This window comes from Vespa crabro, chromosome 1 (assembly GCF_910589235.1).
Source record: "Vespa crabro chromosome 1, iyVesCrab1.2, whole genome shotgun sequence".
NCBI classification, from domain to species: domain Eukaryota; kingdom Metazoa; phylum Arthropoda; class Insecta; order Hymenoptera; family Vespidae; genus Vespa; species Vespa crabro.
The window spans coordinates 7,026,984-7,045,555 of NC_060955.1; the positions used below are offsets into that span (position 1 = coordinate 7,026,984).

An 18,572-nucleotide genomic window follows, 5' to 3' on the forward strand; every position below is an offset into this window, starting at 1 on the left:
CTTCGTGCTTCGTTATAACTCGCGATGTAGCGACATTCGATTCATTTCCGTCGGGCGAAAGGATGTAATTAATATCGTCGGTCTGGCTTTCGAATTCGCGACTGCGCACGTTCCTCTCGTCGTTGGTCTCTCTCGCGCCGGTCCTCGCGTCCTCCTCCCCAACACCTCCTCCACCTCCTTGTTACTCCGGCTCGCTCTAACCACCCCTCTCTGGGGGTGGCTCTCGTCGTCGAGGTTCGAGGCTCTCAGTCGTGCCGGGAACTCGCTTCGTTGCGGGGTGACCTCTTCTCTTCTCGGTCAGGTACATCGCGTTTTTCATGTCGAACGTGATACTTCTTTTTACATTACCGATAAACGACGAGTAAAGAATATTTTTTGCCTTACTGATGATCTCGCGACACGTTATTTATCTAACTCGATCATCCGCGTGTTATTATCGAATGGTCTTCTCGTCATCGTGAGAACCGAGATCGTTGAACAATCGTTTTGCTCGAAAGAGGTCCGAGATTGATTGGTTTGATTGAACATTCTTTTTATATCGAACAAATTTAGTGTTCGAATATACAAGAACGTTAATAATCTATTTCCGTCATAATATTCTAGTATTTATGTGATCCGAAGGGAATCTAGGGAAAGAGGCTGATAGGAACGTGTCGACAAACAGGAACAATTCTCTTGATCCTTCCTTGATCCTTTGGTGTTTAATCATAAAAGGGGACAAGTATGAGAAACCAACCAATTGACCAAGGTAATAAGGAAAGTTTTGCGCGCCGAAGGAATGTTTTAAAGATATGTGCCGTTATCACGTTGAAAGGGACATCTCTATTTTCCTAAGAGATTTTCTACTATATCCATCTAAAAAATTCCACTCGCATTCTCTTGGATCTTTCTTCGTAAAAAAGAAAAAAAGCGATACCCCTCTCTTTCTCATTTCTTCAATGTAAAAGCATCAGGACGACCAGTACGATATCAACACACAAAAGAGACAGTTCGTTGTTATCGACGAATGGCCGAAGATCAAACGTGAGTCTCATCCCTCGCCAAAGATTTGCCTCTTTAAGTCGGAAATCCAGAGATTCTTTTCCGGTCAGTCGAACCTACGACGTGTTTCCTCTTACTGGGTTTCTATCACGAAGGAAAAAAAAGAATTTGCAGGTACTAAATTTCATCTCTACAAAGGAACATAACCTGTCATAAATCGAACGTGTTTTATTTTCCAATTAAAAGAGACTTTTATCGACAATCGTACAAGGCATATAAATATCTTATTCGTGAATTTCTTTCAAAGCAATAATTAAAGACGTGATATATATACCTAGTATTATACAACTACTACTACTAGTACTATATATATTCCGTGTCTATATATAAGAGGGCAAGATAATTGAATATAATTAATGCGATTGATAAGACAGAGCAAGGGTTGCGACTTCGTTTTTCGCCAATTAGCGCATTAACATCTTATCGGTCATCTGCCGGATTGTACAGTTACGATTTGAACTTACCGACAGGACGTATAATTGACGTAACCGTGTGAGAGAAAGACAAGTAAGAGAAGAAGAGAAGAGAAAGAAGAAGAAGAAAAAGAAGAAGAAGAAGAGGAGGAGGAGGAGGAGCAAAATCGAAGGAAAAGATAAAACGCGAACTCGTGAGAGAGTTGAACGTGCTCGCCTTGCGTTCTTTGTCCGAGTGAGAAAGAGGGAGATAGAGTGTGGCGAACAGAGAGAGAGAGAGAGTGAGAGAGAAGGGGAGAGAGAGAGAGAGAGAGAGAGAGAGGAAACGAGAGGGGTGAAAACTAGGTGAAGCTCAACGAAGAAAGATTGACAATCCCGTTTCATTGCAGTTTGCTCTGTTATTGTCTGCGCGTAACATTAGTTTCTCCTTTTCTCTCTCTCTCTCACTCTCTTTATCTCTCTTTCTCTTTGTCTTTCTCTATCTATTTATCTATCTATCTGTCTTCCCTTATTTCATCTTCTTTCATGCACATTGAAACGGCCTTTAACGAGCTATTCTCTTACGCGTTAAAGAAGACAAGCTGTCCTTTCTCCGTCATTTGATTTCGAATTTCTCGATGGATGTTCTCGATTGATCGATCATCGATCGATCGATTGATTTAATTGATGAATTTTGTCGAATGATTTAACGATGGAATAAAGAAAAGAAAAAGAGCTTAGAAAAAAAGTGGGAGAACTGCGAATAGGGGAGGGGAAAAAAGAAGAAGCATAGGAAGTATGGTACGATGGTGTATCCTATATCGAAGGGACTTCCATCAGGATCTTCTTTGGTTTATATCACGAGATGAACGATTTCGCATGAGTACGCAGGAGCCGCAAGCGCGGAAATTTATTCTACGATCTGAACGATTTTCATCGTCATAATTTCCGTCTCCACGCGCTCGTGCAAAAGAGTAAGAGAGAAGTACAGTAAGAGAGAAAAAGAGAGAGAGAGAGAGAGAGAGAGAGACAGATAGACAGATAGACAGAATCGCTGTGACTAGAATCAAAAAGAGGAAGGAAAGAAATTCTGCTATGTCTGCAGTGAGAAGGATCGATTGATCGAACTTCGCCAGATCGAACTTTGTCAAGAAGATAGAAAAGGCATAGGAAAAAAGTGAAAAAAGGAAGAGAGAGAGAGAAGGGGGGAAGAAAGAGAGAGAACGAAAGAGAGAGAGAGAGAGAGAGAGAGAGAGAGAGAAATAGAACGGATAAAGGAAAGGAGAGCATGCTGTCTTGGAGCACGTGACGAACGGAGTTGTTTCCTTTTGGCTTCGAAAGGTGAGCTCACGTTTTTCTTTTAGAGATTCTCTTCTCTTTTTCCTCTTTCTATTTTTTCCATCTTCTTCCTTTTCTTTTCTTCATTCTTGAATTTACAGAAAGAAAACGACCGTTTCTCATTGTATTTCCGTGTTCGTTCTTGAGAACGAAAGGATGCTGGAGGAACGACCGGTGGTGAGATCCCCAGTGATAAATGCACACTTGCTGTGGAATAAAAATTTCTTTATATATACGAGGTGTCTCCTGTCGTGACCTCCAGCCTTCCGTCCCAACGAAATTTCTCGGTCTATTACTTTCTTACAGCTGGTGGTGCTGGTGATGGTTTTCTTCCAAATAGATTGTGTATCCTAGAATGATCAAATCTACGCATGATATTGGCAAGATCGATATTTATGACTTATTCAGTAAAGACTTTAAAAGAGTTATATATACGTTTCAATATTTTCAACACTGTGAAAAGATGATACGGTAAAAAATTTCTTCTCAATAATTTTTCGATAATTAGAAATATATTAAAAGTAAACTTTAATATTTTTTCATCAGATGTTTCAAGAATTTTTCATTTTTTTTGTTTTCTTTTTTTTTTTTATTCTACGATTTAACAATATACACTTTAATCGTTTTCTCGATCGAACTTGAATTCATCGTAAAATTTTGTAATAGTTTCGATAATAATCAGCGCATATACTTTTCGTCTCGATCGATCAACGTGAAACACTTTTCTCGGAGGCAAGAACGAGCGAGGAGAGTAGGAATTCAACGAAGTTCTCTTTGAAAGTGCTCGTAATTTAGCTCCTCGTATCGAGTAATGCTGCGTTACGAGGACATTGTCTCATAACGCCGTCTCATAACGCCCCGTGGGGGCAAGCTCGGATTTTCCGAAACGCTACAGTAATTTTGCTGCACCTGCGTCCATCGAGAAGACAAGAGAGAGAGAGAGAGAGAGAGAGAGAGAGAGAGAGAGAGAGAGAGAGAGAGAGAGAAAGAGAAAGAGAGAGATGTGTATATGTGTAAGAGAGAGAGAGGAAGGTCGACCGCGTTATTAAGGGTCCCACGTCCTCGCTCATTACGCCACCTGAGAAAACCACGTCGTACGTTTTGGCTTATCTCCATTAGGCGAACTGGAATTACATAGGCCCATGGTATATGTAAACTCGAACGTGTACATGTATCGAATGAGTATGGATATGTTCGTTCGAAACACGTAGGATACTTTAGAACCAAAGTGAGAATCGAAGGATACGATACTGTCGATGCATATTGTGTGTAAATGAGTATAATTGGAAGTCTGTATATACTATATATGTATATATGTAATGTGTGCGATGGAAAGATTCGTATTGAAAAAAGAGCTTGAATAAACCGTATTGCTTTAATAAGACATCGTTGATTATCTTAAGAAATTGTCACTAATTTATTAAATCGTCTTATAAAAAAAAATTTAAAGGTTCATTCTTATTACTACGATTCATATTGTCGATAAAAATAATATCCCTCGTGACATTTTCGAAGATAAGAGTTTCGTTACTGCCAAGTTATACTCGCCCGCCGTATATTATAAAAATGGGCCACTCGATTGTAAGACGATGATATCGAAAGCAAGCGCGTCTCTCTTACTTGTTCACGCATCCAGTTATCTTACCTCCTACCGCTTCTTTCCTTTTACTTCTCGTTAGTGCCTCGGTTAATTATTTATCCGGAACCTGTCTGGGACGCGCCGCATGGAGAAACGGCCTGGTAATTAATTGGAAGTCAGGCGCAGTGGCTGTAAGTGAAATACTGCCGAGTGTTAGCCTCGCTTCGCGAGACAAGTTGATGATTCCTTCGGATTTATTCCTCATATTAACTGATAGAATTTTCATTCTTTTCAACTTCCAATTGATATATGAATATATACGATAATTTAAATTTACTTCAATTAAATTATATTGTTTGTCTTAAGATTATATCTATCGTAATACTATTTACTCTATGTACTCGGCTAAAAATCAATTAAAAACGTATATTTATAATAGTATTTCAGTTCAGTTATCTATTACATTAAAATAAAATAATATAATTCGTTATTATTATAGCATGAAAAATTAATTGACGTTAAGAATTTTATCATAAAAAGTAGAATAATTGCGATTAAGATTAAATAGCAAAAAAAAAAAGAAAAAAGAAAAAAGAAAAAACGACGAAATGAATGAAAATAACGTCGAGCAAAATTGATTGAATTTTTCTCTTCTTTCTTTATCGTTGCAGAAAGTCCAATGAAATTTTTTGGAATAAGATTAGGCACGATTAAAGAGTCACGTGATAGAAACGATTAGAAGACGATTTTACGGACCGAAGGCTTATCTACTCGCGTTACTTCACTTGGAAGGCCATTGATCCCTTCAGGGTCAGTCCGAGGTGTAAAAGACCCCTTAATCAAAAGCTTCCTACTACCGATATTAGTCAACGTCATAAACCTTCCTGCCGCTTGGCGTCATTATTTAATCCGAACGTGTGGCCTACGCGAGAACCGCGACTTGTATTAACTCCGACTCGGCTTGGAATTTAGTGCTCCTCGGAATACTTTATCACTGACCTGGATCATTAAGGGTGCTCTTTTGCCTTCACCTTTTTTTGTCTGTCTTCTATGTATGCGTAATCAGTGCCACTGTATTTTCTCCTTTCTCTCTTTATCTATTTCTCTTCTTCTCTCTCTTTCTCTCTCTCTCTTTTTCTCTGTCTTTCTTTCTTTCTTTCTTTCTTTCTTTCTTTCTATCTGTCTTGCTTTTCTTTCATATTCAGTCGGTATTATCCATAAGAAATATCTATATCTTGTGAATAAAAAATAAATGGTACCTATCATGACCGAGATATAAAATAATAATTTTTTAGCGCAATGATCCTTTTTTAATTATAATCGAAAGAAGAATAATTATTCCGTAAAGCATATAAATACATTTATTTAATAACATTTATTTTAAATAAACTTTCTATAAAATCAATTTCTTGTAATGTTAATCGCATTTAATGGAATTATTCGTATGTCAAGAAGCAAGGATAAAACTGGATTGTATTTTGATAATTCTTTTCTTTTATTTTGGAGTGTTTATCGCTTTAAATACTTGCCCCGAAAAAAAAAAAATTGTTACCAGAGTTTGTATGTCACCGAATAAACCAACAGTATCGAATGAAAAGTTGAGATGAGACATGATAGAATACGAGGAGCCTTGGAAATTGTGAAGGAAGCTCGATGGTCGAAGAGTACAGAGGGAAGGAGAGGAAGGAGGACGAAGTGATAGCCCGGAAGCGACCCAGTTCTTACTACACCGTGCGTCAGATAAATTGGATCCGAACAGTTTTACCGTAAAACACTCTGTTTCTTTCATCTATTTCTTTTCATTCTTTCCCTCTTTGTCTCTCTCTCTCTCTCTCTCTCTCCCTCTCTTACTCTTTTTCTCTTTTCCTGTTTCTCTTTTCTACTTTCAACTTCGACGCCATCAACGGGAATCTCTATTTGTCAGCTTTGGAAAACTTTGATTCGATATTTGGAACAAGGATTTATATTGTGTTACAAGCACAAATCATCCAGTACACTTCTCGTTAAGATCTAATGCTTTCAAGTAGAAAAATCTATTGGTTCTGAAAATAAAAATTTTCCTTCATTTGTTATGATAATAATATTTAAAAATAGAAATATCCTATATATATATATTTATATATATATATATATATTTATATACATACATTTTCATTAATATTTCATACGGAAAATATCCGATTCAAATCTTTCTGGTCTGATGCTTCCTGTTATTATGCGAATATGATACACTGTTTATATATAATGGGTAGTAAATCGATTTCTAAGTTCACAAAAGCATGCACGAATAAACTGCAAAACGATTAGTAGAGCAAAGTTTCTAGAATTTCACGAGTGCATTATATTCGGCAAATTCATTCATATGATATTCATAGAATAATACTCGTTAATTGTTATCGTTAGATTAATGTACTAATGTAAATCATTAGATTGTTCTATATACATACGCTAAGTAGAATGTATGTGAATTAAACATACGTACATTCGTACATATATACATACATATATATACATATATATATATATATATATATATAATGTATTGCATCTGGATTCGATTTAGTACTGGTACTTTATGAGTTGTAGTTGACAAGATTAATTAAATGGATTTGGTAAGAGTCTTAAAATAAACGTAGGTATTTTCTCTTGGGGAAGTAGAGAATAGGTGGTCGTTATTCGCATAAACGAACGTAGATATTGTTGATATCAACAGAATAAATCTTGTCTCATGTATCGCCTCAGATAAACTATTATATTTTGTCGAATAATATGCGCGAAGTCCGTTGTGCTTGACTTTGTTTTTCTACGGTGTCCACGGTCTCGTCGAAAATAATAATATTTTCGAGATGGCGAACGAATTCGTCTCTCTTATCCGAGCACATTTCATCGCAAATCTCTTTATTTATTTTTCGAAGTACTATCTTCCGTTCTGTTTCTCCCTCTTTTTATTCTTTTCTCTTTTTCTTTCTTTTACTCACATCTTCTTATTCTTCTCCTTTTCCTTCTCCTTTTCTCCTCGTTCGAATCGTTTTGGAAAGATCGTCGACTGTCTAGCGTGAAATAGAGGGTCGCCAACATGGTCGGCGAGCTCAAACGCTGAGGGTTGAACCTCGGTTAAAGACCGATCGTTAATCCAGCGTTAAGTATTATATAGTGGCTGCAAGCAGTGACAAGTCAATTTAATTTATGTATGTACCAGTCTCTCTATCTCTTTCTCTCTTTATATCTTTTTCACTGTATCTCCTATTTTCTCTCTCCCTTTCTCTCTCTCTCTCTCTCTCTCTCTCTCTCTCTCTCTCTCTCTCTTTCTCTATCTCTCTTTCTTTCTTACTTACTCACTCACTTATTCACTCACTCACTCACTCTTTCACTTATTCAGCATCAGCACAGAAATACACAACGACCGGCTAAATATCTTCTCTCGGTATAAAGCGCTCGGTGCGATTTTACTCCTGAAGACGATTCTGGAGACGTTCCAAGCGCGTTCAACGCTCGAAGCCGAACGACCACCGTCCCTTTTTCTTACTTTTTACTACCGTCTACCATCGACGCGGAAAACTAAATCTCCTTGCGATCCCGTTGCCAGTACTTTGCTATTACTTTCCGGATCTTCTACTTCAAATCGAACGATGCTTTTCGACGTTCTTCTTCTAAGATCATTATTTCGAACTACTTTATTTTTTTCTTTTTTCTTTCGCTTCATTCGAAATAGCTAATCATTTCGAGTAGTCATTTCTATTAATCATTTCATATCCTTTTCTCGAAAGATATCGATTTGACGATTGGTAAGATCTAATTTATACAATGGTATAATGATTTACAAAAATTATTTTATAATTACAAATAAGATACGTATTTAATAAAATAATTTTACGCTGTCGTGATGTTATACGTACGGAAGAAGAAAGTATACTGAGCCTTTATTATGATTATGACTAATATTTAAGATATGTGAAAAGATAAACAATGTGCAGAATATAAACAAATTACTTTCGACCCCGATGTCTCCTGCTCGTATGACGACTTTCTGACTTGAATGATTATTATATATTTTCATTCGATATACGAAGAAGGTTAAACATCTTATGTTATTATAGAAAACTACGGACCAAAGTCAATAATTAAAATAATATCATTGCGTAACGAAAAAAAAAGAAAAAAAGAAAAAAAAAAGAAAAAAAGAAAGCAGGAAAGAAAAAAAGAAATACGCACACTCACAGATCGTTTTCTTAATAATATTACTTATTAGATACGTATAATTTTTTATGAATTATATCGAGTTCCGTGAAACGAACTAAAAGAAAAAAAAAAGAAAAAGAAAATTAGCGAACAAATAATAATTCTTGGCTGTATAAATGTGAGCCTGAGGACTTTATAGATATATAGGGGCACTGTGCGAATTAAAAACATTTTTTTTCGACGGTTATCCCGAGAACGGTTGCTTTCAGTAAAATGCGAGGTAAGAGTGGCAAAGCGATATTAACCATGAATTAAAAGTACGAACTTCGCGGCGGTTCGGAATATTTCCGTTAGGTGCAGCAGTTTCTCTCGAAGAGCACAAATATCGGTCTTGTTAAGCGAAGTCGCGATTCGCTCAGCGACGGCCCTTGGCACCGGCCTCAAGTTTGCACTTACCGTATTAGGTTTCGTCGAGGAGGTGAACGTACCAGGCACGGTTACACACAGGCCTTCTCTGCTACAACACCGACCAGCATCGGTAATTATGGAAATGGTCTGCATTGATCGTGCCAACCTCTACGGTCTTATTCGAAAGTGACGGAAAAATAATTGCCATTTTTTTTACGAACGAACGACGATCGTTAGCGATATCTCTTTCTCTCTCTTTCTCTCTCTCTCTCTCTCTCTCTCATTTTTTTTTCTTTCTCTCATTTTTCCTATTGGCCAATCTGGATTTCAAACGATCATTATCGATACGTTGAAAACAAACGTAGTATTTATAAATCTTTTTATCTTTCCGTTTGCGGTTTCTTTGCATAATAGATTTTTGATATGTATATATATATATATATATTTTTTTTTAAGTAATTAACGTTAATTCGTTATTAATTTTGTTTCACGATTTTAAAATAAAGGTTATTTTTAGCTCAAATAAAATAAGAAGGTTGAAATTTTCTTGCGATTAATATTTATATTACATTGACTTTACAATCAAATACGTCGAATTCAATGCCAATTTTTATTTGATACAGGCCTATAAATAGAATTATATAAATAAAATATATTATATCGAGCGAGAGAAAAAGAGTTCGTGAAAATACGCAAAAACTATTTGTCTAATGAAATGAATGTCTTTCCTTCTATTTTCTTTCTTTCTCTCTTTTTGAATTCTTTTCGATGACCCAGTTTCTTTCTAAAGGTATGTACACACTACTGCTATAGAAAGTTCTTCCTTTTTATAAATTTAAGTTCTTTACGCCAACGCATAGCAATGTTTTTTGCGTGTACGACAATAATGATGGAAAAATAATGAAAAAAAAAAGAAAACAAGTAGAAAAAACATAAGAGTTCAAAAGCATAAGATTGTTCATAAGAGTTCGGTTTGTTATGCCACATGTAAGATTAAAAAGTCGGTAAATATTCTTGGGAAAAAACATTTTTTTTTTCCTAGGAGACTTCTCGGTTTCCTTACCTCTCTCCCTCCCTCCCCCATCTCTCTCTCCCTCTCTCTCTCTCTCTCCCTCTCTCTCTCTCTCTCTCTGTCTCTCTTTTATCGTTCTCTTCTATCTTCCTCACTCTTACCTGTACTTCATTCGCTTTAACTGACTCATCTTGCGTGAAAACGGAGCAGCGAGGCTCATTCTCTGGAATTTTTCAAGACTCGCCTTTAATAGAAAGTCCTCGAGGTTGCAGTTTCTTCTTCTTTTCATCATCCTTCTTCTGCTTTAACTTTATCTCGTTCTTTTTCTTCTTCTTTTTCTTCTTCTTCTTTTTTTTCTTCTTTTTCTTCTTCTTTTTCTTCTTCTTCTCCTTTCATCCTTTTTACTCTTCTCCGCGACACTCGACATCCCGTTTTGTTTACAGAACGTGGTTATTCAAGGGTAGACTCAACTGAGAAAGGGTTCGAAATGTTAGAGGAAAGGGATGAGGAAAAGCGAGAGAAGGATCAAGAGAGCGACTAACATAAGATAAAGAGAGAGAGAGAGACAGAGAAAGTGGGGAGAAAAGCTAGCTCGACCTCCGCAATCAAACAACGATCACGCCCCTTAATGACCAAGTGACTGTTGTTGCTCCTCCACTCGTATCGGAGCTGTTTCACGCCGTGGGGTTGAAACAGCTGCGAGTGACACCCCCTTCTTGTGTATACTCTCTCTCTCTCTCTCTCTCTCTCTCTCTCTCTTTCTCTCTCTTTCTCTTTCTATTTTTCTCTTGCTCTTTTGCTCTATCCTTATCTTTTTCTTTCTTTATCGTTTATGTGTCTTTCTCTATCATATATATGTATACCTCTCTATCTCTCTTCTATATTTGATCCATCTTCTTGTACTCCTCTCTCTCTCTCTCTCTCTCTCTCACCCTCTCTCTTTTGCTTTCAACAACGGTAACCGGCTCCCTCGTGCTGACACCCCACACGTAATTACTGCCGACTACCGACATGTCTCTCCTTCCTCTCAGAAATTTGCATTATCGAGCTTCACTGCTATCAGAACACGGTAGATAAAACCATCCTTCCAACGATTATAATAATAATGATATTAATAATAATAATAATAATAATAATAATAATAATAATAGTATTAATAATTATTATTATTATTACTTTTATTCCTATTAATTATTTCATTATTATTAATTTTCATTATGATCATCATCATGATAATCATTATTATTATCATTGTTATTGTTGTTTTTATTAAAAAAGCAATGTCGCTTTCATTGACAAAGAAAAATCAAAGCGAACGATCGAATCCCTTATCGCGATCTATTTGTTAGAGACGTTAAAACGTCATAAAAAGTCTATTTATTTTTCGGACTTTATACATTCGACTCTTTCGAAAAGAACAACGGCTTTATCTTCTGAATAATGCGAAGTAGTTTCTTTGGTTCTTGGCTTTGGTTGCATGATATCGATATTGCTTCTCCGATCGGTCTCGCCTCTCGACACAAAACTTCCTTCGTTCGAATAGGCGAAAGCAGAAATGACGCGGAACGGGATAATCCTCTGGTAAAGTGAACGAAAAAAATGATTAATGGCCGATGGAAGGAGAGAATGTTGCTCGTAATATCGGTGCAGAAACTACATCGCGACATTTATACGACGACGAAGTATGAATAAGTTCTCGGTTTTTGTACTGTCGCACTTTCTCTTTTTATTCTCTCTTATAAATGTAGACGCTCGATTATATACGTGCATATATCTGTCTGCTACTCCGTTTTAAAATTGTCGTCGATATTTTGATCGTTACATTTTATCGTTCGAAATCCAATAGTGTGCGTATTTAAATCAGAATAATCTTTGTAAATTATTTTTTGATATTTTTGATGCTGTTGTTCAGATACGGAAAACATAACAATTTTTATTCTTTTTTCTTTCTTTTTTTTCTGATCGAAATTAATATTTTAAGCTAAACGAAAGTTTGTAAATAGAAAATATAAATAGGAATCCAACGAGCATTTATAATGTATCTTTTTATCGATATTTCATTAAGTTATTGTCATAAAGCTTTGAAGCTTAACAAATTGTTTAATTGCAATAATGTTATTTACCACCTTTGAAAGGGCATCGTACTTCAAATGAATATAAATTCAAAAATGTATGAACAAAAATAAATAAATAAATAAATAAATAAATAAAAAAAAAAAAAGGAAAAAATTGATTAACGAATACATGGGTTATCAAATGGTTAGAAGAAAATTAATTGCAATATTCCAATTACACAGTTTGATTAAACTTTTTGATTACAATGTTTATAAACTGATACAAATAAACATCAATAATTGTCCTGTCCTTTATATTGGTTATTTTCTCTTTTATGCTCGTTTCATCGATGGAGAAAGTCTCCCTTTTAAACGATCGAAAGATCACGATAAAGAAAGGAAATTCTCAGAAGAATCTAAACAGAAATGGAAATGACAAATCGACAAATCGACGTCAGCCGTTTCTTCTCCATTGCCGGCAAAAAGACAATACCGCAGTACTTATGGAAATCATAGCCATTCGCGTTATCTCCGTTTAAATCCTCTTACGTTAATCGATACTTACGAAGTTTTCTTCTCAGCAACTCATTCGTTCCAATTCGAATTTCGCGTTTGGATTATATTACGAATTAAATATCGCTTTATCTTTTTCTTTTATCTGAAACTGTTGCTTAATGGTATAAGCCAAACTTTCCGTGAAAATATAACTATCAGCAAAATTTAATGCTTAATAAAGTCATTAAGATTTAAAGTTCGTTATTGTTCCTTTATTATGTCGTAATAAAATATATATATATATATATATATATATATATATATATATATATATGTAACGAGGATATTTCTATTGCTGTAGCTTATAAAAAGAAAACGAATTTAAAAATATAATTTCGTTAATTTTCAGATCGTGAAAATTCTTTCTTTGACATCAAAAGTGTAAAAGTTTGAGATATTGAAAATAATGTAGGACATTCTGTATATTCTTATATATCGTACAATTAATTTAACGAGTCCTACTTAACACGGCTCATTATTTAATATTAATTATCCCCCTTGAATATGATATTAAACAACTTTAGCTTAATTTTTTCACTTTAGATTTTTTGATTTGACTGACGATTGACATGTTAGCTGAGTTAAACGAGAAGAGTAAAAGCGAAACGTGGCATGTATAGAAACTAAATGAATCGCGATAGAAACTTCAATGGAAAAACAATAGCCTAGTATATGTACTCCATCAAAACTCGCTACAATGATAAAATCGAATATATTGGTTGTACTCTGCATCTGTCGGTGGTGATTTTTGTTCCAATTTTACTAGGATATAGATCGAAAGGGAACTTCCTCCTCTTCGTTCAGTCTTCACCGTCTGTTCGGAAAACCATAAGATTCTATGGTAAAATCACCGTTGTAGATGGGAGAGAGCCATCCGTTGGAAAGCAGGAATGAAACTGATATCTATGTAAATCGGACGTATCTCTATGTATGAGGAAGAATCGTTGAGTATTTATATACATATGTGCTTGCATGCATATGTGCATATGTATTGTATATATGTAAAAAAAAATATATGTGTACATATCTATTCACCTATACTATAAATATTTTCTCGTATACGTATTACCTAGGTAAAACTACGCGCATCGTAAAACGTAGAGTTTTTTAACTTTGTTACTTCGAGTAACCATCGGACGTAGTTCGTACTACGTAAGCCCGTGTTTTTCAGTGCGAAACGAAACTACTTGTCAGGCTGCGAATCGAGTGCCTTCTCATGCGAACTCTCCAGTAAACATTGCGACGGTGTAAACTGGGTTATCGATTTACGATGTTTGAAATCGAAACGAGCTGTAAACTCATGTTTGCCAGAAGGAAAAAACTCTTACTAGTACGTTCACTTTGGAATATATTTCGGTAACACCGAAGGAAAGATGAAAAATGAAAAATCGAAAAAGGGAAAATCTACTTTTCCGAGTTAAGAGAAAGCATTATTATAGAATAGTAGAATAGTTATTAAATTTCAATTTATGAAGAGTAAGGTATACGAAAGCTTTCGAATTTAAAGTAACGCGTAATATAAAAGTATATACTCATAAATCAAAGAAGAAACTATGACGATGAGGACCGATATATCAAACGATATTTTCTACAAATATCTTCGATAACCGGCGACTCAAATCAAACGTTCGATTTACAATTGCTGAAGCATACCCATGTACATGTATGTATAAGCGTAACGTGGCAGGACGACGACGACGACGACGACGACGAAGGGTGGGTGGGGTATGGATGGGAGAGATGAGAGGAATGGAAAAGGGGAGGTCGCACGTTGTGTATCTACGACGCTTATCAACAACGAGTCTCTATCGCGTATCATGCGAGCCGCGTTTACAACGCGTTGGCCCGCGAACAATAGTGCACAAATCACCCGTAACCGTTTGCGTGCATGGCCATTAACCATCCTGGCACGTATACGTGCGAGGGCCCGCACGCCTATACTACACCTAAGCGTCGTCCTGCGAGCGAGCCCGCATCCGTTATCTTTTGTCTCCTCGATCTCGTATATTTGTCATAATCCCATACGCCGCGCTATGGTCCACGAGCGGATGATGCCTTCGGCTGCGTTCCTGTCGATAGACGTGGACCTGCCTGTATTGTCATTCTCTCTCTCTCTCTCTCTCTCTCTCTCTCTCTCTCTCTCTCTCTCTCTATCTATCTATCTATCTATCTCTTTCTTTTTGTTCTAACAAGAAGTTATTTTTTAGTTAATATTATTTAGTTAATTTAATGTTACTATATTTATATATATATATATATATATATATATATATAAATTTCAGTTAATAATCTATTATTATTATAATTGTAATGTAATTTTATATATATATATATATATATATATATATATATATATATATAGATCGAACTATTAAAGAATCGATCTTTCTTAATTGTGTTATTATCAGAATTATGACAATGGAGTCATATTCGTTAAACACGTGATATCGATGACAAAGAAAAGGAAGAGAAGAATCTGATATATGATTTCGCTTAGTCTCGATTCATTAGAATCGTTTTGATAGTTGGCGGATTTGTTTTACATACTACAAATACAAAGGTAGATAAAATATTCTTGTTGAGATAGAAATTTATTGCAATTCGATATTAGAAAACATTCTCAAAATTCAAGATCATTCTTCGTGGAAGTCTATCGAAGATATAGATGAAACGATTCCTTTATATTGTCTTCTCGTTTATATTTCGATCATTAGCAATTTTTTGATTATTCTTTTATTTGAAAATTTATTATAATTCTCTTCTTATAGCTTCGTTTCTTTTTTTATCTTAATTTTTTAATCTTAATGTGGTAATCTTAATGTTGTATGATAATTATTTTATCTGATCGCGTTAAGTACACATCAATCTACTGTTTTGTTCTTGTAAATTGCAATTGTATAATCGGTAAGGAAATTGTAACGATAAAGTCATAGAGTTGATCGCGTGTTGTAACGAGTTGCTATTTTTAATACAGTGATATTCAAAGTCGTTTCTTATAAATTTTTATATACGCACATATGCAAGTTATATAAAACGTATATAATGAATGAATGAAAAAAAAAAATGAAAATTTATTACGAAGGGCATTGATAAAATTTTCAATACGAAGTTTTGAAAAGAATATTATCATAAAATATGTTTAAAAAATTCTTTCAAACGAATTCATGAAATTGTGTATGAGAATCACTGGCATTGGACGAACGTATAATCACAAATTACAATCGCAATCTCACGCAATATAAGCGTGAGACTATGAAATGCTTGTAAAAGGGCCAAACGAATATAATACGATATCATATGCATGCAACGTGCGACAAATATAAACAAACACTGTTACATTTTCCTACAGTTTTTGGTCTTACGGAGTTGTAAAAAGTAATATATTTCTACATGTAGTTAGTATCTACTCTCCTTTTTAGCAACGGATAGATGATTCATTTTGATAATCATATCTCGGTTAAAGTTATTCATATAAGCTGCATAATTATCTCGAAATTAGCTGTACCTGGTTTGGTAATTAAATTAAAATTAAAATTAATAAGATCAAAGTGCATATCAGACTTGGTAATATAATATTTAATTACTCGTTATTTTAAGTTAATATGCATTAGAAATTCAATTATTCTTTACTTTTTTTTCTTTTTATGAAGATTTATACTATCTTATCATTTTTATCGATAATAAAATTATGTAATAATACATAATATCTACGATCAATTATTTATAATGGATAAAAGAATGATTTATTTCATATACGAAAAAATAATTGATTTAAAGCGGAACGTTCTTGTGGATATGTGAAATTGTAACGACGGCATCGATCTTCGTGAACCCTTTCAGCCAGTAATTATCGACCTCGTCAAAGACACTCTTTAGCAGCTATGGCACACGCAGTTAAATGGCGCGAGAAACGTCGACATCGAGTATAGTGCGTGTTCGATGTTTTCCATTGATGAAACAAGAAAGATACATTAAAGTAAAATCATTTTAATTATCCCCATTAATCATTCTTCAAGGATTAATAGAAATAGAACAAATTGATTTAATGATAATTATTTCGTACGTTTAATAAAAAGAAAGTTCCAATTTGTTCCAAGCACAGATACATGAAAGAAATCATTGACAAAATTTCGTTCTTTCAATTCGTTCCCGGTGATCTATATTAATATCATAATACACCTTTCGTATTAAATACGTCATTTTTGTCATTCATTCGTTACATCGAAAAAATTTTTTTGTTATTACTTTAAAGTTACATCTTTTTTTACACTAAATATTATCCACTTCTCTTTTATTCTTTCTTATTAGTTATATCACGCACGTGTCTTATAGGATAACGATGAAACGAATCCGTCAATTATCATGAATCCAGATAGCTACATCCTTATGAAAATAACAGTTATCAGTTTGATAATACATATTATCCTAGACATGATACATTAAGAGATGGCGTCATCTTAAATTTTATCGAAAGAATATCATATCACCGGATATAGAGATTTCTCTCTGTATGTTGTAAATAACTTACTAATGCGAGAAAGAGAAGAAGTTTTATCAGTTATCAGTCCATAGTAAGGTATGTGTCGATTATCGAGTGTATCGACCTCGACGGTTACGATTCTTGGTAGTGGATTTGGTTATCGGTTATCGCACATGAGCGCACCTTTGTCATCGTTGTGCAAACGCGCGTGATATGATAGTCAATCATTTTACATCATCGGAGGTTGTACAACCTCTCTTCCCCTTCCTTCCCCCCCATAACAATATCTTGTTATATCTTTAGAGTATATTTATGGAATATTTGAATGATATTAAATTATTTCTTTCGAAGTTTAATAATTATATAGTACGTTATACCGATAAAATAATCCTTTCTATAATTTTTCTTTTTTGTTGTTTTTTTCTTCTTTTTTTTTTTTAGATCATTTCGTACAAATGAATTCCTTGAAGATTCATAAAAATGTACAAAACTTTGCGTATTACGGTTGAATACTTTTCATGAAATTGTTGAATCTCGACTGAGGGGAGAAGGATAATAGAAATGAAAAAAAATTATACCTCACGGAAATATACAAATTTTGAGAAGAAGAAAGCAGAAAATATACAGGAGTCCCTCTAATTTATTAGCATAGTGCGTTGGGATGTTTCGTAGGTAGGAAAGGGCCGGCAATGATAGGAGTAAGTAACGATGCTGTGAAAATTAACCCCATTCCCGTGTATTCTGCATATCCGGTTGCATATGTTTCAAAACTGTAATAACATTCCGATATTTACTTTTCATATGGCTGCGTATAGAGTGATATATGGGCTGAGTTATAAATTATTTGTAAAAAGAAAAACAAACAAAAAAAAAGTTGGAAGACTTTAACAGTATTTATATAACGAATATATGATATTTATAAGCCAGTTACCTGATACGTGGTTTTACTTTTTATGTGACAAAATCGATGCTTTCTTTTTTTAAAAATATTCATATGAATATATATATATATATATATATATATATATATATATATATATGTGTGTGTGTGTGTGTGTATCGATTATTATAGATTTCTCTGATTTTTAAATCAAATATACAAATAAATAAGATTGAGAAACAGTTTCGTTAAGAAATAGGAAATTTCAAACGAATATTTTATGTTACGGTAATAATCATACGGGATGAAATATTGTAATTAAAAGAAAAACATTTGGAACGTTTTGAAAACAAACGTTCGTTCGAAAGACGAAAAATCTTTTTACTTGGCACCCTTCTTTACTTGGAGAGAGAAAAACAAGTTTAAAAAACAAGATGTCCTCATTCTCCTCTCTTCGTTTCGTCACTCTTGGCTTATTACGAAGGCGACAACGAGTCGACGAATCCCGTCGATCCTCTAGATCACCCTCTTTCAGTTATCCTCTCGTCCAGCAACCAACGCGTGCTCTCTTTTCTTTCGGTCCGCCGGGCAAACAGCTTGAATAAACGCGCGTGATTGGATCCGATGTATGCGCATCTGGCTACTAAATGCACG

The 18,572-nt window shown here is 34.6% G+C and overlaps 1 protein-coding gene across 4 annotated transcripts in view; it reads left to right on the forward strand.

The window, feature by feature from the left end:
* Positions 1-235: 235 nt before the first annotated feature.
* The window catches only part of LOC124431807, a 404,139-nt gene continuing 385,802 nt past the window's right edge, over positions 236-18,572 (forward strand). For 2 of the 4 annotated variants that reach the window (XM_046980118.1, XM_046980135.1), the window contains exon 1: positions 236-2,774. The gene's annotated coding sequence lies outside the window, so the exon portion shown is untranslated. The remainder of the gene's footprint in view (positions 2,775-18,572) is intronic. The other 2 variants (XM_046980130.1, XM_046980154.1) reach the window with 2 other exon arrangements.